Here is a 26,282-nt window from a genome sequence, read left to right on the forward strand (position 1 = left end):
CATCAACCTAAACGGGCAATGTCATTTTACTTTTTAAAATAAGAAATGACGTGTGAACTTATCGTTTCATATTATACCCAATGTGTATTATATTGACTATTGGTATAACGGCATAATTGTGATTTGATTCTGAAAATCAATCAATGCCACGAGGTAGACACTGGCTAAATATACAAAGCTTATTAAAACTTGATTTGAGGATGGTTGATGTTCATCGACTTTGCCACGCTGTTTTAACGCGAATAAAGTATAGCCTTGTTGTAAGGATTAATCTTAACTTCGACAATATAGTAAAGTTTGCAGTAAAGCTTGAAATTAGCAAATGCAAACAATTTAATAACATAATACATTTTAAACGTAAATAAAATAAAATATGATAAGTAGAAATACGGCTCCGCGGTTCAAATATGGCAGTTTTATCCAGACTGAAATCCTTTATAAGTAGGTACAGTGCCACAAACTTATCTGTTCCGGTGACAGCTCACATAAATTACTAATATTCCTTAATTCTATAAGATTTTAAGTTTGCTCGTATTGTTAATTCGCTCTTGCGGTGTTAATAAACCCATTTAATGTTTTAAAATATACAATTCATTAGTAAGTAATGAGATATGGATCTATTTAGTTCGCTGTCACCGGAACAGATAAGTTTGTGGCACTATACAGTGCCACAAACTTATCTGTTCCGGTGACAGCTCACATAAATTACTAATATTCCTTAATTCTATAAGATTTTAAGTTTACTTGTATTGTTAATTCGCTCTTGCGGTGTTAATAAACCCATCTAATCATTTACAATATACAATTCATTAGTAAGTAATGAGATATGGATCAATTAAGTTCGCTCTCACCGGAACAGATAAGTTTGTCACACTATACACTTTTAATTCTTTTTATCACAATCTGACACATTTCTAAAGTTGTTTCATAGTTTTGTGTCAAATACACTCAAACGTCAAATGACACATTTTGCATGAAATATTTTGTTATATTTATGCATCTGTAGATAAAACGGCCAGATTAGAACCGCTGATTTCATCGCAGTCATTGGCAGTTCGCGGAATGGGGGTTGGGGGGACACTGTAGAGTTCGCGATATGTGAGGGGGGAACAAAAACAACTGTCCTATAATTAAAATTGATTTATGATTTTGAATCTAAGTTATTTCAAACTCGGAATCGGTTAAATGAAGTTGTTCGTGAATATCAAAGGAATTGTGCACCTTTAACTATGATATTGTACAATTATGTATGTACATGTACTTATGTTGGTTTCTGCTTGAACTGTATCTAAGTATTCGGTTCTTCTTATTTAAGTGTCGGTGACAACACCTGAATTTGAACTAGGGTTAGTCAACAAGGATTAGAGCTAGTCAGTAAGTTTTCAGTCGTTGAATGCCCACCTACTTGATAGCTTTTTCCCGCAAACCCACGATATAGCCTTATTGGATATTTGATACTTGGATACGTAATAATTTATATTATAGTATATGTATAATACATATATACACAATATACATACTTACTTATTCACTTACTTACAAACATCACTCACAAACTTTTATATAATTTATAATGTCGAGTTTTACAAAGATTACAGCTCTCAGAATTTATAATTCTCAGAATACAGGCAAGCGGGCTAAGTTCAAATAGTTAAGCACTTACAAGTTAATCGATAATAATAACTTTCAATATATAACTTTACAATGCTAATGATACCATTGAGACATGAATGCGTCAATTAGACTTTTTATATTCCGATTGGTATGGAGCCGCGCGATATGGGAACTTTTTGACCCGCATAAAATTGTGTAGATTCACAATAATGTTTATTCTCATCGCCGACGCGGGGCGCGGGGGGAGGGAGGAGGGCGATCAAATTACGATTTATGTTTCGATGGCGAGTGCGGGCGGGGCGCGGGGTGGGGGGGCCTTTATCGCGGCAATCGAGCCCACTGATGGATTCCCACTGTCACCCCAGAGATACGACTATTTAATTCCAGTTCGTTCTCGCTTTTTGTGAGATTTTTCCTCCTCCATTTTAGAGTTTGCCGAGCTTTTTATATATCCCGCTCGTCTCGATCAGGCTGCGGCGGCGGCGGCGTCGGGGTCGCAGGCATTCCTCCTCTACTTACTCTCCCAGCGATTACTCCGCCGGTACAAGTAGCTACATTATTGGAATGTTTGTGTGGATTTCTGTAAGCCTTCGTATACTGAAGTAACAGCAGATTACCAACCGAGTCGTCTCATGTATTTGCGTTCTCATATTTGGGCGAGATTTAAGTAAATTTGCCTGTAGACTTGCTGGAGCTCCTGCTCTCATAATACGGTTAAGCTTCTACCTTGTCTCAACTCAAATCTATACTGCATAATTTCATACAGCGTGGCGTTGTACAAAGCGGGAGCGATTTGAATAGGTAAATCTTTCAAAAGTGTACCTACTACCTACCGTTTAAGTGTAGTGTTCGGTATTCCTAAAATATATATTTTTTCCAAAATTACCCAACTATAACTCTCCAAGAACGACGCAAGGCAGCATCTATCACAAGAATCAATTTTCCAAGATCCATTTATTAGATTGAGCGTTTATCAAACAGCGGAGTTCGCAACACCTGTTTCCAGCCCAAGGGTTAAAAAGGTAGCCTTCGCCGAGGCATGTTATGTTAAACTGTGTGTTGTAGTAACTTCTCCCTCGTGGATCGTATGTAATTCGCTCCCTTCAACAAAGTTAATGCAGCTCGGGGATCAGTAGTTTTCTTTCTCTTGTTTTCGGGAACGTATAATTTTCACTTTATCAGAAAGGCGGATACCCGCCTTCGACTCCGGAGGATTTTATTGAATTCCTTACTGTCTAGCTTGTTAATGGAACTTCTAGCTGAGAAGGGTCGCCGTTTCCCGGTATGCCAATTGTGGAAAAGCGAACTAGAAAATATTGCAATAACAAATGGGAAATATTTGTAGCCGCGCAAACGAAGTGAGATTAGATTTGCGAGTGTGAGTTCGTGGCGAACAATTGAGTGCCGCGTAGCGCCACTCCGCGCCGCGCCGCGAGTCAAATATCGCAAACCAACTACCGCCGTGTCTTATTGCGTTAGTAACAAGGAATCTGTGTAAATAAGCCCAACAAGCCAAGGGGTTGAGTAAAGACCCGTAAAACGTTTGAAAAATTCAGTGCGTGTAGTCCCATTTAGGCTGTTTCGGGTCCCCTTTTACGGTCACAGCTCAATAGGTTAGGGCGCCGTAAGGCCGGCCAATAGTGCTCAAAGAAAAACGCTAGAGAGACAACATGTTTTCATAACGATTATTGTGTTCTTAAAAAGAATAAAAGCATATTCTTCGAGTAGGTGCATTAAGTTTTATTGTGGCCCCTAGAGTCGTAGCTGCGTATACGAGCGGCGGTTAGTTGCAATTGCAAATGACGTTTTCTTTGTTCCACCTCCGTGTCAAATGTAGGAAAGAAAGTCCTTGTGAGGCTGCCACGTCGGCGCATTGTTCTATCTGCACGACCGAGTTACTGCAACGCAAGTTGGGAGAGAAGAGAACTGTGTGTGAATGTACCTTTATATGCCTAGCATGAGCGAGTGACAACCTGAGATGAGAGGCTTTGTGTACTTAAACCTTACACCAATAACCAATGTAGTCCCTTCAAACAATCGTAGTTTTATATTTTAGTATGTCTTAACGGACATAAAACGGATTATCATTGGCCTGGTACTGTTCTCTTCTCAGTTATCCATCATTTAATGTGTGGATACAATTCTACCTGTATAACATTAGAGCTAATCCGTTACTATTAGTAGTTACTTATAGGTATGTACATTTTAATGCTAAGCGAACCCTTATATTAACCCATTAGCCGTAAGAGTTTACAATAAAATATAGGCAATCACTCTAAACGATACAGATCTGAACACCGACATAATGAAGTAATAAAGGTCTAGGTCGTTACTAGACAAACGTCATAATGTTCGCTTTTATGACTATGGTAACGTGTGTATGTGTAACGAGCTATGCCTACAAAGGCACACATTCAGAGTCTTTGTACGAATAAGTACGTTATAATCTGATAATTATATTTATGTAGGTATATGTAGTTTATTATATGATATATATGATTGTTATGGGTATATAAGTATAATTTCACGTAAGTATATTGTTTAGTTTGTAGGTATTTATAGTTAATTAATAAATTCTTTAGTACACTTGACCCTATCTGAACATAAATATTCTTCCACCTAAAGGTTGTCTTGAAAAAATCGTTTTTAGTGATAAGACCGCCTTTTTTGTACCTATGTGTTAAGCTTTGTATAATCTATTCTTGTGTACAAATAAAGAATATTTTATCTATCTATCTACGTTTATTTCGCATTACGTTCTTGATTGTTAACAATGCCAGGCGACGAATATTTGACTTTAGTGCTATTAAAATAACTCTCATAATAATGATCGAAACTACATTTTTAATATCTAATAAGTTATGTAACACTAAAAGTCCGCTTTCTCTACTGGCGTGTACCAGGCTAGTAGGAAAGCGCACATGTATAGTGCCGGCCAGCCTTCTCCGTGTCACACTCAAAATACAAAAAGACCACGAGAATGAATTAAACTTAACGCCAACTTCCAAACTTTATTCATGATTATTCTCAAAAGTTTCATGAGAAAAAAATGAGTTTAAAAAATAAGAACAGATGACTTTCAAAGAATCCGTGTTTACCCGCCGCTGACATGGAAGTTATTGGAAGTGTCAAACTTTTCTATTACCGTTTAAAACTTATTCTCATTCCACCGGATCGATTCATAAAGCTGCGCGTAAATCACGAAAGCTTTTTTTAATAGAAAACCCCGTATGAAATCAGGGCAACGCGTTTATTGGTACATAAACATGAACTTTATTATATGCTATATTCTATCAATCTGGTCGTATTCCTCGTATATTCGTATAGTATTTAAAATATGGTTTCTTTTATGTGAAAATTTTATGCATATCTCATACAGTTGTAGATTTTGGAGTCCAATTGTCTGAAAATATATTCAGCATGACATTTTTTTTAGTTTCCCTACACCGTAATCATTTAGAAAAAGGTCCTTTTATTATTTCGGCTTCACCAAGATCATTATAATTATGATTATTTCTACGAGTATGATTATACTTTTACATTACGGTCCATTTTTGTTTGACACACTAGTGGTATATTACTTAGGTGTAGATATATTGAGCGTACTGTTAGAATAAAAGCGGCGAACCATCAATCACTTACAATGGCTGTGTCAAGTGCACAGCCGTGTCCACTGCTGCTCATTAGGCAATCCATCCTTATCCAGCTCGCAATGGACAGCTTAAGTAACAAATAAATATATTTGTGTGGCTAAAATGCCCTAATGCGCCACGTATGTACATGTATGTACTTTAATATTATGAATTGCTTCGTTTGGGGTTGTTTTGTTATAAGTATAATAAACTTTATTTGCAAGCCGTAAAATATATATAAGTACCTAACTTCAATTGCACTGAAATAACATAGATTATTGTTATCATATCGAATCGCTGAATAGCGAAGAGATGGGTTCTAGAATGCAAGCCTTACCTTTGGAACCATATGTGGCAACTTGAAATTGGCTAGTAGCTATTTACCTGATATGTTCATATTGTGTTGTAGCTGTAAGTTCTCCAAATATTATAAAATAAAATAAAAATAAAATATCCAGTGTCCTAAAGACCCCATACCTTAAAACAACGGACACTTCTATTGTAACTGCTACCGGTATCGGTTCTACGCTGAAAATATTCATAATGATCTGTCATTGCAGATAGCAGATTTTTACTCGGGTTAGTATAATTTAACTTCCTAAGAAGTATATGTACTACTTTTCATTGATAGCACTTTGAATTTTATTCATTCATTGTACTTATAACAAAAAATCAAAAGGAACAAACTTTTTGGAAGTTAAATAAAGTAAAATACCAATGCAATTACCAACTAGACCACGTTTAATAATGACAATAAAACATGGCAAACCTACACAAATAATGGATATTCCGACAAATTGATAACGCTTATTAATTCCATGAGTAATTAATGAGAGATAAATTATTTCGCATATAAAATTGCGTTCGTGTAACTATTTTATCCCGTGCGGCTTGGAAATATCTACCTTGGAATGATTCAAATGAAATTGAAATACTCGTATGTATATCTAGTGTCGGTGCTACCGGCAGTGAATAAAGTATCAAATATTTCAGTTTTGTATGTAAAAGCAGTCTATTAATACATATAACAGGAAATGTCCAATTTCCACGAAATTATGTTAAGTGTTTGTCCCGAAATTACGGAGCTCATGTGCATCGGAACAAGGGTTCAATTGTCAGTGCTTGAGTTATTGCCCGCACTCGGCCCCTTCTATTTGATCCTCATCCTCCCATGTGAAGCTCAATAGATGCCAACTATCGAATCCACTTGCTGTAGCTACCTACCTACCACGTCTATATACGTGTATGTATCGTCTCAAGTCATTTCAAGTGCCTTCTTGCAAGTAGCCCTCCATTTTTTCCCACGACACAAATAATCTCGATGCCGTTCATTGACTTTTGAACTTGAATCTTATTGGTTATGAATCGTATATTTATTTATATTACCATATTGTAAACATGTTTTGAACGAGCGCCCATTCAATGTGATTAAAGTAAAAATATCGAGCCGGCGTCCATTATATTCGAGTCAAGATACTGATCACGCCATAATTTTAAACTTTACCGATTGGGCTGACTTCTTTTAATCCTCAATACGCGGGGAAGTCATTAAATTGCGCGGCGTGTAGTGCCTACGAGGAGAATGCTGAAAAGGTGCGCTGTAAGAAAGTTTTTTCCTAAGTTCCTGGTGGAAGTTCTAGCTGCTCGTGAATGCTCATAGTCTGCGGCCTTTGTCCGCGCACAATGGCCGGCTGTGTGCTGTATGTGCAGAATGGCCACCTCATTGCATCAGGATATTTGTCATGTGGCGGCCCTCCCCGGCACGCGTGTTCTTTCATTTATCCTCGCCGGGCATCTCTATTACTGCAGTTTTCTTACTTGCACATTTTTGCGTCTGCAATTTAGACATATTCAATGGTACGGGCTCGCCTTAAAGGACGCTTATTAGTCGCGTTCTTGCACATAATTCAGCTTATGTGCGAATAGGTGGAGATAAATCTGCAAGATAAGCGCCTGCGCCGCCTGAGATTGCTGCGCGGAATGCAAGCCGCTAAATATGTGGACGATAAATCAGCTAGCGAAGTACAAAAGATGCTTGTTTCATTGCCGTGAGCCTTATCGCCGTAGACACATCAAGAAATATCGTCTCATTAAATACTTTATCAAACTTGACAACAAATTATTTTTGCTAACAAATGAGCGTCCTTTATCAATCATTTCAAGGAACAAGTAAAGTAGGTTCCTGTAATATCATTGTTAGTATTTTACTTTAGCTTCTTTGTAAATGCCAAGTTCAGAATGTGGGTAGATAAGGCGATAGGAATCAGCTGATTCAGCGTCTGCCTAGCGACCGAAGTATTTAACGACTGATAAGTTAACGATAACGATGTGAGTCAGAACAATGGTCGAATATTTAAATTGCCAACTTGTATTTCCGAATGCGATCCTGTCATCATAAAAATATTTTCTTGTTTCATACATTTTAGTGTGCATTTTTGTGTGAGGTAGCTAGTAAAACGAAAACCCTACCTTACTGGTATATCCCTCTGTTCATTACGCGTAAAGGCAATAAATAGATTTTCATTTCATGAAAAAGGCCTTGACGGCACCTACACTATACATACACGTCGAAAAAGTATACACCACAGCACAATATCTATTGCATATAGTCCGCTCATCGCTCGCCCACACTACACGTAGATTGCAGAGTCTTATCTGATATATCATTCAGGCTATATAGGCTATTCGATATCAGGGAATATGGCGCTGAAGTGGCGTTATACGGAGGGCCGAGTCGAGTATTAGCCCTTCAGACACTGCAGCCCAAGAGGTTCAATACCCACCGCCCGCCAACGCCACCGCTTTGTAAACCTACCCAAGTACCTGAAACAACCCCCTTTGGAAAACCTTCCATTGTAGTTTTTTACCCCCGATTCAAATGTATGGGAGTTATAAGTTTAGTGTCCACATGTGTATCTACGTCTGAAAAAAATGTGGTATTCAAGTTATGAGACTTATTGGAATGCGTTTGTTTTTTCATGAATATGGACGTGGCATTTCTATGATTTATTTACGATTAGAGAACCTCGGACTTACGGGTGGTATTTTATCAGGATTTTTTTCCGATGAGATCACAATGTACCTATCAGATACCTACCGAAAATGTTTCATTACTTATAAGGTCGCGATACTCATGGTTTGTATATCGTATAAATATAAAATAAAACAAAACGCTAAACACGCAATTCTCTTGACAACCACGTGCTAGATATCCTATGGCCAAAACTCGTTCGATACACCATTTGCGTGTATTCCCACGGGCTGCAGGACGATGGAGCAGTCAGTAATCTCTGCAGCAACAACAGATGGGGTGGCACAGTGCAGCTAAGCTGGTTAGTGCCAGGAGGCCTGACCTGCCTCAATCAATTAACATTTAAGTATAGCCACTCCGGCCGAGCCACAAACCATTTACGAACACAAGCGGGCTGCAAGCTTCGCTACTTTTCTGCGAGCAAATTAAAAACTAACGTGAGTCCTAAGTGGGCACTACTATTTTCTAAATCAATTTGGATTTTTCAAGTAATTTTATTTAGTGGCTCCGTTTATTGTTTCTACGAGTTACATAATAGCACATACCATAAGAATATTTGTCAAGTACTTACTAATCATAGGACTTTACAACAGCTGTTGGTAGCTTCACTACAACAAAACACTACGTGTGCTAAATGATATTTGTTTCGTCATAATTATTATGTTATAAGCAGGTACGCTATGCCTACAACACAACAGAGCTACAACAGTACGTAACAAGTTGTTCAGAATGCCAGCGATACGCGAGGTGGTAAGTTTGCAGCTCCATTGTACGGGACCAACTTAGTATTTCATAGTCATCGATTAAACTTCCCACCGACTTGGCTGTATGTCTTGTCTACTTGGTAAATTAATTCGTTTATGTACAAAGTTGTTTGTATCCACGACGAACTACGCTTCATTCAATAAATAAGTAGATATACACCGAGGATGATACATTCAATCATTAGGTATTTGCGAGACCTTTACTTTATTTCGTCAGGTCTCGATTTTTTGATGTTTAACTACTTAACTGATTATTGATTTTCATAGAAAAATAGAGGAGGCGGTGACTAGGTTAGGTAAACGAAGTGTATAAAATGCCTAAATGAAACCATGGTACATAGTTTTTAGTCTAAAATTTAATAACATCACCAATCACAAAGTCTCACAAAGAGGTGAAGCGCTAAACGACCTCTCATTAAAAGTAAATTTAAATTTATCTGTTTTCCTGATCATCATCATCATAATACCCACCTTTTTTCATGAAAATCTACTAAAAACGCGGAAACAAAGCCACGATTTTCCGTTACAAATAATATGTGCGTAAGGTTGGTACCTACGTCAAAAGGAAACTGGAAATAACGAATGCGTGCAAATGTGCTTATGTACTTTGTACACATAACAAGGTAATAAAAGAGAGAGTGCAATGCTCCTACGTATTTCAATTCTGTATGATTCAGTTCTGGATACAGTAGTGGGTGCCACGTGGTTCGACGGCCTTGCAGTCAATGGCTCACCATGACTCAAGCGTCATGACATCAATTACTCGTCATCTATTTTATTATTAGATAGATGCTTATTTGCATAATTATAACAGTTATACTTACTTATTTGTCAAAATTTATCATACCTACATAACGTTAGAGAGCAAAAACAGTCTCTATCGAATTTTCCTATATAAAATACTAGCTGTTCCCGCGAGCTTCGCTTCACCTTAAAAAGTTTTCCCGTGGGAATTCCGGGATAAAAAGTAGCCTATGTTCTTCCTCAGGGTCTAGACCGTATGTATACCAAATTTCATTCAAATCCGTTCAGTAGTTTTGGCGTGAAAGAGTAACAGACAGACAGACAGACAGACAGACAGACAGACACAGTTACTTTCGCATTTATAATATAAGTTAGGATTACGATGAGATTTCACGGAAGAGTTTACAAATCCAACTTCCGCGCAGTTCTTAGGTTTTGATTTTCGCGACTGTCTATTAAATATAAAGATAGTTACATATAAAGCTAAATAAATTTCAAGCTACCGCAAGAAATCAACTACGTACATAATTGCACAAGTCCGGTGAGTTCTCGGCCAGTTTCTCTATTTGTGCCTTCAATTTGTTAAACCCATAAATACGCGCCTGGAAAATTAGAATTCAACAAAGAGCTGTACAAACGGGAACTAGCCACAAAGAAAGGCTCTCGCAATGAGGTAACCACAAAACTACTAAGATGTTTTAACTCGCCAAAGGAAACGTGGAATGGGAAGCGTGCCGTTTGAAAACTTAAATTACATTTCAGAGCTCACTGCCCCGTGGAGAAAAAGACAGATCATTATTGAAATGCAGCGTCAATAAAGTGCCTAGTGAGGAGGAATGTCGGAGAAAAACGCGCATATGGGTAATCTCGTGGAAAACCGGTTGTTAACGGTTCTAAATGATACTCCCTCGCATGCGGCGAGTGGCCGCGTCTAGGATAGGCATTGCGAGTCTGGTGGTGATCTAATTGTGGCATGCGGGTCTGACGTAACGGGCTCGGCGGTGACTGACCGTGCCACGCGCCTCCCGCCCGACCTCCGCGTGCCTCCGTGCGGGAGCCCACCACGTCCACCACCAGGCCACGCCGGCCGCCTGCAGTAATGCGCCGCCGCCGCCGCCGCCGCCGCCGCTGCACAACACTTCTGCGAATCATGAATTTCTATCGGCACGTCCACGTTTATAATGTTAATGTTGCGCGTCGCTTTTTGCTAGCAAACATTTTTAAACGGGCCCCAGATGAGCTTAATTAAGGCATCGGCTTGAATATTCATTTTATAGGTTGAATCAAGTTTATGATGAACAAAACAGTTTGAAAAAATACTCGGGTTTCCCGTTGTAGAGATGGAGAGGGTTTTAATTGCGGTAAACGAAACTAGTCCGTTTGAATCAGTTTCCAATCTGGCCGTAACTCGGTAAAGTTTATTTCCAGTGGCGGGTCTCTTTGCTCTGCCGGCGGACGAGGGCTGACAGAGGTTTAATCATAATCATGTTAGAACGACTCGCCCACTGAGTGACCCGCGCGGATTACACCGCCCGGTTTAATCATATTTCTGTTCTAGTTGAAAAAACACTCACGAATGAGTTTAGATGCAACTGAAACATATACATATGTAGAGAAGCTTTGATACACTATACTTACATACATTTTTGTTATTTAACTATCTATGTGTGAAAAATCGAATAGAAAATATTAATCTATAGTTACGGATTGATCGAATACCAACCAATATTGATAGATTCTGAAATGTGATTAGCACACGGGGCAACCGCAAAATGTAAACCGAATTTACGTGCCAGTAAATGCCAGGAATTTGCTACCAGTCGTACAAACCAACAGCGCATAATTCTGATTAAATAACCGTATTGAGTTAGTGGAGACTAATTATTCGCATTAGGCAAAATTACAGGGTTTTAGTTTACGTGAGTAATTCTATATATTCTATCATATGGAAAAATGTATTTATCGGAAACAGCTAGTATATTATATATTCGACATAAGAGTTTTATTAGATTAGATTATTTAGAAATAGATAGAACACCTTTGATGCAAAACAATATAAATATTTATGTTTGTAAGCAATATTTAATACCTTTTTTTTACACTGCTAATTATAGGTACTGCCTAGTGCCTACGTACAATCTACGCATAACGTAGCTTTCTCATTGCGGAATCATGCTACTGCTAGGATTTGCAGCATTGAAGTGTTGCCAAGGAATGGCGGGCCTTCGCACGGCCTCCGATCTCGTGTCTGTATTAGGTATTATTATTTATTTTTAAAACAGTTACAATCGTGTAAATGTATAAGTAAAATATCTAAATTTCTTCTGGATAAGAAAATACATATTACTCGCATTAACCTTAACTTAAGCATTGACCGGTTAAACCCATCCTAAGAAGCTTTTTTAATTGTAGTAGTAAAGTTAATTAAATAACAAAACTTTAACTAAATTACACCTCCTGGTTTATCTTCGCATCTAACATTAACCGTTACATATATAAGTTGTAAAATTTTATATAATATTGAATAAGTTGTAACGTATGTAAGTTGTAAAATCTTCAAAAGATACAAGATGGCAAACCCTCACTCGGCACGAGAATTTACTAATACGGTCTCATAATCCTAACTAATCCTAACTAATATTATAAATGCGAAAGTAACTGTCTGTCTGTCTGTCTGTCTGTCTGTCTGTCTGTCTGTCTGTCTGTCTGTCTGTTACTCTTTCACGCCAAAACTACTGAACGTATTTGAATGAAATTTGGTATACATACGGTCTTGACCCTGGGAAAGAACATAGGCTACTTTTTATCCCGGAATGCCCACGGGAAAACTTTTTAAGACGAAGCGAAGCGCGCGGGAACAGCTAGTTGCTTATAAATACACTTAAATGGAAAAAGAAATATGAAAACTACAGACCGTCAAGCGTAGCGAGAAGGACAGTTTATAATAGTTAGGAAGCAGGTAAACAATGTAGCAAGTTGAATTTAATCCATCATCTTTAGTTACTCCACAAGTGGGCAAAGTTTGTAGTCTCGAACTATTTCCTCAGTGTTCTGTGTACGTAAGACGACTATTCTGAGTACAGTCGGCTGCACAGCTATGTTTACACTTTTCTTACTTACCTTAATTGTCTGTTAAAATGAGAATGAACTAAAATAGATTGTCCAAGATATAACAATATGTAACTAAGTTTTCCCGTGGGAATTCCGGGATAAAAAGTAGCCTATGTTCTTTCCCAGGGTCTAGAGTCTAGACCGTATGTATACCAAATTTCATTCAAATCCGTTCAGTAGTTTTGGCGTGAAAGAGTAACAGACAGACAGACAGACAGACAGACAGACAGACACAGTTACTTTCGCATTTATAATATTATATATAATATATATATATATATATATATATATATATATATATATATATATATATATAAGTAAGGATAGTAAGGATTAATGGTTACCTCCTTGGTATTTCGAAAAGATACTTAGGTAGGTGCCTAATTCTCTTTTGTATCAATAAATGCCTTTTCAAAGTCTAATGTACAAAAAAGTATTGTAAATGTTTAGGGTCCAGAGTCCGAACACAATCGATAAACGTAAAATCGATTAATTTTTCCTTGCCCTTAGTTTAAAATGTTAATTTAAAGAAAAAACTTACAATTTATTCCCAACAATGTACTCGCATTTGACGTCCCTAATCTCGAGATTTACGAGAAAAGTTTAAACACGGGCCTATAGCTAGGAACACTTATAAGTAAGTACTTATAATATGTATAAATAAGAGTAAGTAATAAAAAAAAATGAATGCTAATTTTTTATACCTTAATTTTGAATTTTAATTTTAATTTATTCGAATTCTATTTATAATTTAATTAGGGGAGCGGGGGGCTAGTTGTAACAATTTTTGGTTTCTTGGCTATGAAAACTTACTTGTTCAGTATTCAGGAAATCTAGCAATTCTATTCCAATTAACAACTATGCATCTATCAATTTCAAAGAAAATTTTAGTCAAAACTGTGAAGTCTCGTATCATGCTTACATTTTTTTTATTATTCTTCATTGTACAAATATTACAAATAAAAGTACAAAGGGTGAACTTAATGCTAAAAGCATTAATTATATAATTTTCTGAAATTTGTTTTCAAATTTGATTTAAAAATAATTAAGAATACGTCATATTAAAATATTTACTACATATTAATGTGTAGTAAATATTTTGATAAAAGCTATCCGAATGTCGGGACCAGGCACGAAGATGTATTTACATACGCCATAGGAGCCCATATCGTTCAGAACTTGACGTTTGACAAATGTGGCCAGATTTTCCCTAACGAGGCCTATGCCTCAAAACGACTTGAGCGTTCTTTTAGTATGAACCTTAACTGTAATAAGAAAAGAAATCTCTCTAATGCGTCCTCCTGATGAAGGTTCCGCGCAAACTTACCGATATAGTGCACGATGACTCAGCAAATTCATGTTTTTTTACGATTCCATGTAACAAATTCAAACATGTTCCAGTACGGGATGTCGAAGCGTTTCAGTAAGAGGGTTCTATTTTTAAATTCTGAGGTCGGGAACCCTGAAAAAGGGGAGAGTTGTTCGACGCCACCGCCGCCGCCGCCGCCGCTGCCGCTCCGCTACTCGTTCTGTCACCAACAACTGCAGATAAACATCGAGAAATCCAATTTCGTGGTTTTGTTATCGCTGGCGGGAAATTTAGAAGGTTATTTTTCCGTAATCACTTTTTAGTTGTAGGTTTTCAGTCTGCCGATGTTGGCTGCGGAATTGCTTCCAAATAGCTGGAAATTCCTGCGTCAACCGGATCCATTATATCGGCAATAATATTAGATAATATATTCTTCCGGAGAAATATATTCATACTCAATAAGATTAAGAATACATACATAAAATAAAAGCATGAGGAGAATTCTGCTTCTTATATTATGTACCAAATGTGATCTCAGTTGGCGCTCGGGCTTCTTAAGATCCACAGATTCGTCTTGAGGGAGAAAAAACTTTGTTTTCAACAAATGTAAGTTCGGGGGCTTACGGGGATATCTAAGTAGATTTATTATTGTATAAAATTGTACAGATATGAGAAATGTGCGAGCCGGCGTGTGTCGCCGACATGTACTCGGGTTTGCTCCAAGATAAATGAGTTGCCGTAATGCAACAGATTACAACTGAAAATAATATAAATGATCGAGCTAATGTTAATAATACTTTTGTGACATTTTGGCGAGACTGAAACTTGCTGTAGGTCGTTTATTAGGTAGTTTATTTACTGACTGTTATCGAAAGATTATTTATTATGTTATTTGCTACTTTTATAAATAATACGTGATTTAACCGCCCGGGATTATTGATGTCGGGGTGGGATGCCTTAACTGCCTCTGTCTCAGGACATTCTGTTATCTATCATGTCATGAATAACGAAACTTTGTAACCTAATAAAACACTAAGTCATGGCCAATATGAAGATTTTAATCATCTTCCTACCCAACCACTTTGTAAGTGCTACTCCAATTTTGGTGCCACATTGAATACAACGTAAGCTCTGAAATTCAAATTTAAGTGTTAAAGGCCATAATCATAAAATCACAAGGGCTATGTAACATTGTATCAAAAAAATTAATATTACAATGGTAGCAAAAAGGCTGTATGAAAAGGCCAGAATATATTTATTATGTTACTTAAAGATTGTTATTGCCCTTACCGAGTCACGGGTTATAAAGGGTGTAATTTTTATGGACGGTAATAATTTAAACAGTTTAACTTGTGAATGTACAAGTAATTTTAATGAACAAAAATGTTATTTAATCTTTTATACCTTGATAAATCATTTTAAAGATCTTAATTAATACGTGCTTATAATGTTAATATGCAATATACTTAAATACTTTATACCTATTTGTAAGCAAATATCAAAAAATGACATATTTAAATGGTTAAATGTACCAAAACTACCATCACGTACCTACTGAATACAATTTAGGTTTTTCCATAACCATAATGGAGGAGGGGTACCTATATCCTTGTCTACTGGCCACTTGGTGTATTATTTTTCCAACTATAAATGATGCGTAGGTATCCACTAAAGGAAAAAATTTACGCTAGCGCCGGCTAGATGATGATGATGATGAACACACGCCGATAAACATTTTCGGCTAAGTCCATAGAACGCGACGTTACAGCTGGCGTTGTAAAACAAGATGTTTCGCGCTGTGTGATGTTGTAGTGGAAACGAGGCTTAGCTCCAATTTATCCATAGTCGGTTATCTAACCGACCAGGGATTGGTTAATCAATTATACGTCATCTCCATATAAAATTCTTGACAGATTTGTCAAAAGTCAACCACTAATACCTGGTTATTCTCTAACCGACTATGGAGAAATTAGCACTTAACTTTCCCATTTACATTACAAAAAAAGATACATAATATGTTAAAGTGAGTGTATGTAGCAGTAATAGAGGTACATAACTGTCCCCTGTAGTAAAGTTACTTATTGTAATTGTGACTTGCAGTGTTTCTCAGAATACATTAACTACCGATTAGATTTAGATAATCTCACCACGAGATAGTTAAACGTGTATGTCATACCTTTGTCTCAACTTATAAATAAACATGTTTTTAAACTGTAATTTAAATACCCACGTACTTATTCATTCATAGTATAAGTAATTTTCTCACCAAAACATATTTTTAAGATGGAATTATAAATTAGTTAGATTAATTTAAAAGGTGGCTTTTCTGCGAACGAACCTTTAACTATTAGCAATCGACAAGTACAGTCAGTATCTAGCTGACTCGGGCGATTCTATCCCTTATTGCGTGGCAAGTAGGTGCCAAACTATCGCAGTATGGAAGGTAAGTATAGAGGTTCAGTGCGGAGGTTACGGGTGGTATCGCGAGATATTGCAAAAGGATAAAAAGTGAAATAAAGCAAGTTGTATGGCGGGCCCAAGTTGCAGAAATCAGCGTCGTGTGGGCGGGACCGGTCTAGACGAGCCTGAACTTTAGGCGCAGCAAAAATGAATAAAAACTCGTGTCAGGGACCCTTATAGCTACACTACACGGCCCTAGCGACTACGCCGTAAATGAAATAAACTATTGAACAAGTTTATCTCTATGTAATACGCAGACTCTTAGTACGAAAGCTACTTTACTGCCGTGTTTTAATTATAGATAAATGATTCAGAAGTTACCCTCATTTCCTTACTGTTTGTGTAAACATTTAACCGCCATAATAATGATTCATTCAACAACAATCGATTTTGATTATACAAACAATAGCCGGAGGGCTCCGCGGTGGAAAGGTTCTGAGTTTCTGAGAATTGATACGAAAGAATATTCACAGTATTATATTAAAATACTAGAATTATGGTGGGGAAGCCTATGGGTTAAGCTATTAGATGGGTAAGTTAGTTTATCAACCTTACTTATCACTTGTATATGTATTTTAAAGCAGCCTGTATTGTGTACTTACAAGTAAGTGAATGTAAGTACTGTCGCATTGAAACTAAGACAAATATTTCCATAAGTTCCATTTAAAAAGATTTTATACATGTAGGCATAGCCTAGGTACTTAAGTAAGTACATGACGATGGAAAAATATCGTTTACATTTATTATATTTTATCGCCAGTGCGCCGACTGCGCCGGGCTAGACATTTCATACGTTCTCTCAATTTTAGATTCCAAACGGCCTCTGTAACAGAAGTGTATCAAATAAAACTGATTTATTAGGACATTAAATAGCGAGCTGCAGCGTTATCTGTTAATTATGCTTTAAGTATCAATTAATTTCGTTAATAAAATACTTGCACGCGTTATGATTTTTCTTGATTAAATAAACCAAACTTTTGAATGTAAAAAAACGAGTTATCCGTTTATGCATTTACAGTAGACGGGCTCGTGAACAATGAGTTTCCCGCTCGCTTTCCGTTTCCGGGCAGTCTCAGTTCATTGCGCCGCTCCCGGGAGAAAAACCTCTAATTTACCTTCACTGGACGCAATTGGAAGTAAACACAAGAGGGCGTCGCGCCGGATTAGATTAGTGCAGATAAGATTAGCACCGGCGGAGTCGCCAGCCGCGGCCGCCGCCCGCTAATTGAAACTACCCTCGTCTGCAGCACCACACTCTACACCATTAAACCCACTAGTCTACCTACCTACTTGTGTTTTCAGGAAACGCAGCGTTAAAATAAATTGCAAATTTACGGTTAAAAACGTCAGACGTTTTGAAGATCTATCACCGCTTTACAGGAACTACCTAGCTAAAACTTCATGAATATTTATCGCAGCGAGCCGCGCACCCCGGGCCGTAGTTCCGCGGGCCGGACTCGGGCAGGGCTGCACCCTAATGCAATGATTCATATTCGGTTTGCGGGCGAGTTGAACGTCTTCCATTATTGTCATTCATCGGAGGAAGTGGGCGGCTCGGGGCGTCGCGCGGGCGGCCGCCCCCCGCGCCCGCCGCAGTCGCCGCTCGACAGTCTCGCTCGCAGCACGGGACAGACGCCATGCACGCCGCCTCCGTCTGACGTACTCCTCGCGACCGTGTGTGTAGTGCTATCGTGAGCCAGCAGCGACGCGAGTGCATTCCGCGCAGTGCCACGTGCCCCGGAGCAGCAGCCCAGTGCCCCAGTGCCCCAACGCCCGTGCCCCCAGCGCTATAGCGCCGGCTCTCCGCTCTCTCGGATCAGCTGACCGGCTCGTCGCCGGCACCGGCTGGCCGTCCGCTAGCCAGCGCGCGGTGAGTGCTGACTTCCACTTGCACAGTGCTCTGACCTGACATACCACCCTCGCTCGCATTTCTATTTCGAGCCGCTCGCGAATCTCCGTCCTCGATGGATCGCATGCACACGTCGCGCTGATTACCAGTACTCGGCTGCCAACGACCGATGATTTTGCGAAGGAATTGCGTCGTTGATTTTAAAATGACATTCAGGCACCCGACTCTGGCCAGTGTTGATAAACAGTGTCGGTTTACGGAGGCGATGGCACCGCGAGCCGGTTTACTTTGCCGGTCGATGAAAAATTGTGGTTTGTTTTGAATAAAAAAATTACTCGATAGAGGCATGGAAATGTAAACGGACATAAAATGAATAGCAAATTTCAAGTGTACAAAACTTTATTTTGTAGTTTATGTGGAACGTTGTGGGTAGAGGTGCAGGGGGTGCACGGCCCAGGGCCGGCGGCCGGCGTGGGGCGCCGTCAGCTGACTCCCGCCTGTCACTCATGCATCATGCATGCGGCGGGGACTGTTGCGTAAAGTAATGCTAACTTCTGCACCGCTCCCACCTCCCGCCTACAGTACGCCATACCTAGATAACTGCCAATAGTAGCTACCTAACAACCATCAACCTGTTCAACCCAGGAAATTCAACGCATGATTTATTGACACTTTCAGTTTAGCCAGACGTACTTACCTAAATATGAAACCTAAAATTGATCGTGGACAAATATTCATTTACATAAAAACTAGAGAATGCGAACAGAATCTGTTATCTTTTATCAACCTGCTCTTGGCAAGGACATACTGATAAACGATAAGCATTCTGCTTAGGTACCTACCTGCTGATCGACATTGCAGAAACAAAAAATATATTTACAAAAAAGACAGAGCTACAAACTTAATAAGTACTTACTTCATACTCGATAACTGTGTAAGTAAATGTCTAACATGACTTTTTTTATACACATATAATTTGTCATTGACGCTAATGACTTTTAATTTATGAGTTTTATGACTTTCAACGGCGAGCATACGATGATTTTTATTGTATCACCTAGGTATAGCCCTAGAGCTAGCTGTATGTTATGCTGTTTTTGGAAAAAATTACACGATCTTATTTTAAGTTTATTTAGTTCATAATTATATGAACCTACGCAGCACATCACACAATACCGTCTTTGTGCATCATTAATCTTCTCCGATATCAAAAGTATAATGAGTTCATTGCAACTTTTATTGCTGATTCATTCCCGTCTCATACCGTTAATAAAATTAATATGCTATAGCTACGTAGCTATTCCGTTTCATATGGAATTGATAGGGTTCCTAATGATGACTAGAGTTTATTTGTTATAATCATATTAGCTAATTTCACAAAGAAGATAGTAAAAATATTGATAAAATATACATATTTGAACCAAAGTTTATAAATGTTATAATTATAATAAACATGTTTGTTGATCGGTATGTTGCTATTGAGCATTTTGTGGTCAGTAATATTCCTAGAAAAATGAATAAAATTATCATTAGATTGTCTTTTTATTGAAAAATTGCCGTTTTCATAGATTCTCAAATGCAAGCATGAGATTGTGTTTTAGGAGACTCCTATCATTATTTATTAGCGTCTCCATTTCACCAACAACAAGCCCGGTTGAACGGCAACATATAAAAGAAACAAAACACCGTTAGACACACTAATGGATAATTCCATTGTAAGCAAGTTATTTGACAGAGAAGAATGCGTTGAACGCATTAGGGCAAATTGTGGACTCCCGTATCTACGTACAAAAGACTATTGACATGTCTCCGATAAGGCATTTCAAGAGTTTACACTAATGTGATGTGTTGTATCTGGTTAGTGCACACATTACCGAGTCATTATCGGTTAGGGCATTATTTACGAGATAAGCGAATAAACACAGCGTTTCTGTGGGTGTTGTCATCGCGCCGCGGCTGACAACGCATCTATCATTTGCATTTGTCACCAGTAATTTAGTAATGTACGCCGGCTGTGGGTTTTAGAGCTTGTGTGTACGTACACAAAACTGCGTTGTGACGTCGCATCGCAAAATTCTGCGACTGTTTTCACAGTTTTCTGGGCAAATGCTTGATTACTGTCGCAGGTTTTTCATAAAATAGACCACAAAATATTTACACAGTTGATTGATGAAAAGGGAAACAACGCTTTCTAAATAACGTGTACCAAGGGTGTTTTGTATCGTATATATATATGTACCTCTACTGTTAAATGTGATGGTTACGTATGCTCATTATTAAATAATCATGAATAAGCGTGCAAAGAGGAGGTATAGCAGATTTATGACATAAATCAAGTTTGTGACGGTTTGTTAATTAACTTAATTACAGTACTGACTTACAGATAATTAATTTTCATAATTGTTCACAAAAAGAAAATAATAACTACTTTCAAAGGTTATTTAAATGGTTTCATGTGTTCGGGAACATTTTCACAAAATGTAAAGCCAATAACTGTCGCAACTAAGCGAAGAAGAGACAAGCGACAAGACTAATGTAGTCGTTGATCGCGGACCGCGGCGTTAACTACAGACTTGGCATTCCGTGCTACAGCCCTAAGAAAACATCTTCAGTGCAGTTCTGCCTTTTGCTTATTTTTGTTTTTTGTGTTGGTGGATTTTAAATTAAATCTTTCGCTGAATCAGTTCATGAATCCTTCGCATGTCTGTCGAAGTATTCTACTCTTCGTTGTTGCAATTTTCAATGAGCGTACTCACAATTGCAACGTGTTATCGCTATGGGTTCACGCGTACGTCGACGACGAGACGGGCGGCGAGGCGCGTTCGTTCACTTCGCGTAAGCTATATTTAGTGGGAAGCAAAGTCGGCGAGCGGACGGAATGCAGTCGGCCGGGCGCCTGACCTACCACAAGTCCGCTACTGCGTTGTCACAGTTTCGGCCGCAGCCTCAGGCACCAGGATGTGCATGTGCAGGCACGCGTCTCCACCGACATGCCATCACGACGCGAGCTTGCGGTCCATCTACCACTTTACGACGAAAGCCGTTATCCTAACATACGTGTTTCCTTAGTTTCCTTTGCGTTGTTTACGCTTTCTAATGCACTCGCCTTTTAAGGTTTAAAGTTTCGATGGTTGCATGGATAAAACCTAATATGTTGATAGATAAATAAAGACATATTTTTGTAACAGGATGAGGGAACTGTTTGTATTACCTCTTCATCCTTCGCCCACTATTAAAGGGGACGTTCCTTTTATTATACTCAACAACAACTTGTGAAAATATCGCAGCAAATAAAAGTACACTTAATAAAATAACAAGTGCGCAATGAATCAGAAAAACCCGGCCCACGCTCCCCCTCGCTCGGGAACTTCAATACGCATCACCTACTCGACTATAACTTGCTACATATTCTATACGGACCAATATGTTACTATTTGTACTTACATTTTAATAAAATAAGGTCTGGAATTGTGAAAATTCGTTATAGATTTTTCTATAGACGATGTTTAAGATTTTGATGTAATAAGTATGTCATAGCGACATTCCGTTAGGTGGTAACGTTGTTATACACATAAAAATGTACTTACTGCACATTTTATCTCCTGTACAGTGCTCCAAAATTGATAATGCGCATAGAAATCTTTGACAGATCGGTTGTTTTCAATTATGCGACACATGATATTGACTCCTATATTTTTCGAACAAGGTGCAAAATGCAAGTGTTTTTTTTAAGGCTCTTACGATTTAATGATTCGAGAGTGAAGATCTGCATGTGCATTATAAATTTTGGACAAGTGTACCTATATGTATAAATATAATAACAATACTCAGCTGAATGTGGAAAGTGAATTTCAATAAATGCGTAAAATGGTATAACATTTTCATCTAGAAATTTTCTTCAAGGATAATTTTATTGTAAAAAGAAATATTGAATCCATAGAATGATGAATTTACGATCTCTCCTGTAAGACGTGCAAATAAATATTGTACTTACAAACATTCATTTTCTTTCGCTCGAGTATTATAATAGTTTCTGTGTATTTTTTTAAGCATTTATAAATTTAATAACTTTAGTATATTGTTTGAAAGCTTCTGGATTTTATGTGGCTGTTTTTTCTGTCCTGAGTATACCGTATGTATATTTGTGTATATCAACACCAGACTGTTACGTACAGTGAAACAATAGAATCTACGTAAATCAGACGTCAGACTAAATGTACAGACGTACACTTACACGTCTTAAAAAAAGGCACACCATTCAAGGGGATACCTACTATATGTATAAAAGTAAAACAAATATAAAAATTTGGCCATAAAGTTCATAATTTCGATATTTGTGACAAACTAATATTTATTTATCACGTGTGCACGATTTAATCGTTTCACCTGAATACGGCCCTGAAATGCAATTGTATAGAATAGCAATATGAGTATTCGATCGTTGCATTGTTATTTATCAACGAATTATAATTCATGCATGATACATACAATCACTATAGTGACTAAGTTCAGTACCTACTTGAAAATGGAAATGAGCGGAAAGTTTTACAGATAAATGGTGTTTCTACTGAAGTTAGATCATCGTGTGAACAAGGCCGGGCCCTGGCCTACTTGCTCCCTGCCGCCACAACACACAACACACACATACTGTATGTTTCTGCTTATTTGCATTTTTATAAATAGGCTGAGTACCTATTTACTCGGTTAAGCTATATAAAATCAGAAAACACCGACAGACAGGGAATCATTAATTAAGTATTATTCCAAAATTTAATAGTTTAATTGACAAATTACAATGAAATAAGTTTTATAATGCAATTGTTTTCAATTCACTTGGTTTAGGTAAAATTCACTCCAAAACTGTACTATTCGTATCTTAAATTAGCATGTGCTATCTTAAATGATAGCGGTCAGATTAGCATACACTTACCCATTACTCGTAAAAGAATATACATACACACCTGAATGTTAGTTGGATATAAAACTTATACTTTTATAGCTTCTAGTAAATCTAAATTGTGTCTAGTTAGCAATTTGGAAAGGCGCCGCAAGATCACTTTACGATCACTAAAGAGAATTCCAGTGTAGGTAGGTACCAACCTCCATCGCTAGATGCTACTAACTGCTGGTACTTAGTCCTACTACTGCATTCAAAGATGTTACAAGTTAATCTATGAATTACCCGCAGTCACGGAAGTCTTCCCACCGACCGGTAACCGGAATAGAATGAACTCCTACAAATTAATGGCTCCGCATTTGTGAACACGGGAAACCATTTATTTTAACCGCTGTAATTGCAAATTTAGGTAAAACTAGAAAATGCATTCGCAAAGACTGATACTCACAAGTCGATTTCAAAAATAAACTCGTTTCGTCTTTCCAAGAAGTCGAAACTGGCTAACTAGGTATTCTAAGTTCGTAAAACTGTGAAGCAACTCTAGGCTACAGGAAAAGCGCTAAAAGTCGTCGAAAGCTCAAATTCAGTTTCCGACGTCCTCGAACATACATACTTGGTACCTGCAAATATTTATTTAATCGGAAAACTATTTTTTTCATCCGTATCTGATGTAGTTTGTGCACAACGCGGCCCTCGTCACAGCACGGATGTCCTACTGATAATACAAACGTCTCCACAACCTTATCTTTACACATGAATCACATAAAATACACCCTTATTGGAAGGAGAAACGGCCCATGATAAGAGGAACGAAAATGGACATGTCACTAGTGTCACTTGTGACAGGGGCTTCTGTCAAACTTCATGTGTTTTTGTTTTCTCTACTCAATGTACCTATGTTGTGGGAATAATTTAACAGTAAAGTACTTAATTAATGTAAATTATACAAAACAAGCAAAGAAAATCGAGGTCTACGTGGATTTAACACAAGCTGTGATGCGGAAAAATATAATTAAAAAATGTTTTAATAATAGTGGATAATTAAAAAACATTGTACAACATACTGACAAGCACAACGATAATTTCTGATTGGACCTTTAACTTCATACTTAAAAATATCTTCGATAATAATGATTTAGAAATATCTCTTCGTAGCAGTAATCCTTGGGAAAGTTCCTAACAATTTTCATTTAAAAAGAAACTTTACCGATTCCGGACGGGATTCCATGGGGTTGACTTGAATTTCTGCGAACCACTCCTATTCTTTTAGGGGATTATTTTATTTAATCTTTAGAGATGCGCCTTTAATTAATCCTCAAATGAAATCATTTCTGTGTAGCGTGTACAGTCAGCAAAAGACATAAGTAGGTATTGGTAGCTTTTCTGAAAGCAGAAAATATAATTTTAACTCATCATGCTTAATATTTGCTAGCTATAAACAACATTTACGCAAACACTCAGAGACGAAATTTCATTAAAGAAATTATGGTTTTGATAGCTCTAGACTTAGAATTTCTGCCTTCAGAATCGACATCCCGGTGATAAGTAGATCATTAATTTGTACCTATGTATGTATCGATTGAATATTCTGGAACTGACGATCCTAAGGACCACACAGTTTACACTTTTACTGGCTGTACTTAAAATTGTCTAGAAATCTGTATTTCAGTAGCTCATTAAATGACCGAGTGGCTACATGACACGCTCCGGACTGCCACGACGGCGGCGGAGGGTATTAAGGCGGGAGGTCGGTTAATGGCCCACTCCGCACGAAGTCGTCAATAATTGGGGCCATTACCGCCACACAGCAGGTACCGAAGCCCTGTCAAATTATTTAGAAGCCCCACGCGCCCCAACTTTTAAGTCACCTAGAATTTTCAGCCAAGTTTCCGCCCCACCGGCCGCCGCCGTCTCCTGTTAACACTTTTAAAGATTTAAACACACTTCTTCGGCAACATTTATTGCAAATGGCTTTCAAAGTATTTCGCGCTCCCCGTGCAGCGACGGCGCAGACATCCTAACTAATATTATAAATGCGAAAGTAACTGTGTCTGTCTGTCTGTCTGTCTGTCTGTCTGTCTGTTACTCTTTCACGCCAAAACTACTGAACGGATTTGAATGAAATTTGGTATACATACGATGTAGACCCTGGGAAAGAACATAGGCTACTTTTTATCCCGGAATTCCCACGGGAAAACTTTTTAAGGCGAAGCGAAGCGCGCGGGAACAGCTAGTTTGTGATAAAACTTGTCGACATTAATCGACTTCTGATTCCAATAAATCGTTCGGAATCGGAGAAAGACTACGGACATTCATTAATAGTTGGAAATGACTCGTAAACTGAGAGGAATTATTCTTGTCATTAGTTAGATATACAGAGGCCATTAATGCTTCATGTTATATTATAACGATATATGTGTGTGTTTTTTGTAACTTTAGATATATGACTGCGACAAGTATGAGTACAAACACACAACTCTAAATAATATAATACAGTATAGGTACTACGTACCTACCTTATTGAGTGGGGAAAAATACTTAAGTAGGGCCCTTGAGGAAAATCTGTTTAATTCCTGTGGCTCATTTAACATTTCATTCATTATTTAACAAAAACAACACTACATCTAAAGAAATGTGATGTCCTCCTAGCCGAATTTCGACCACGGTGGCCAATCTCAATTGAGATCAGCCATCTACGCAGGAGTAGATTATACTGCCCAAGTGTGTGCGCAGTACACAGGAGCACTCTCTGTTCCATCACTCTCATAGCCCAATGGGACGGATTGACCGACACGACTGGAGAGAGCTAGGCGCAGGACCGACTGCTTTACATGCCCATCCGACAGCATGGATCGTTTCACTGTTTCGGAC

The 26,282-nt window shown here is 38.0% G+C and overlaps 1 protein-coding gene across 4 annotated transcripts in view; it reads left to right on the plus strand.

Moving 5' to 3' along the window:
* The window catches only part of LOC105381663 (protein alan shepard), a 105,820-nt gene that overhangs the window by 24,948 nt on the left and 54,590 nt on the right, over positions 1 to 26,282 (plus strand). Inside the window, exon 1 of one of the 4 annotated variants that reach the window (XM_038114784.2) lies at positions 18,237 to 18,535. The exons of the other annotated variants lie outside the window; for them this stretch is intronic. The gene's annotated coding sequence lies outside the window, so the exon portion shown is untranslated. Of the gene's footprint in view, positions 1 to 18,236; positions 18,536 to 26,282 lie in introns of those variants that run through there. 4 annotated transcript variants of the gene reach the window in all.

This window comes from Plutella xylostella, chromosome 8 (assembly GCF_932276165.1).
Source record: "Plutella xylostella chromosome 8, ilPluXylo3.1, whole genome shotgun sequence".
Lineage (NCBI taxonomy): Eukaryota > Metazoa > Arthropoda > Insecta > Lepidoptera > Plutellidae > Plutella > Plutella xylostella.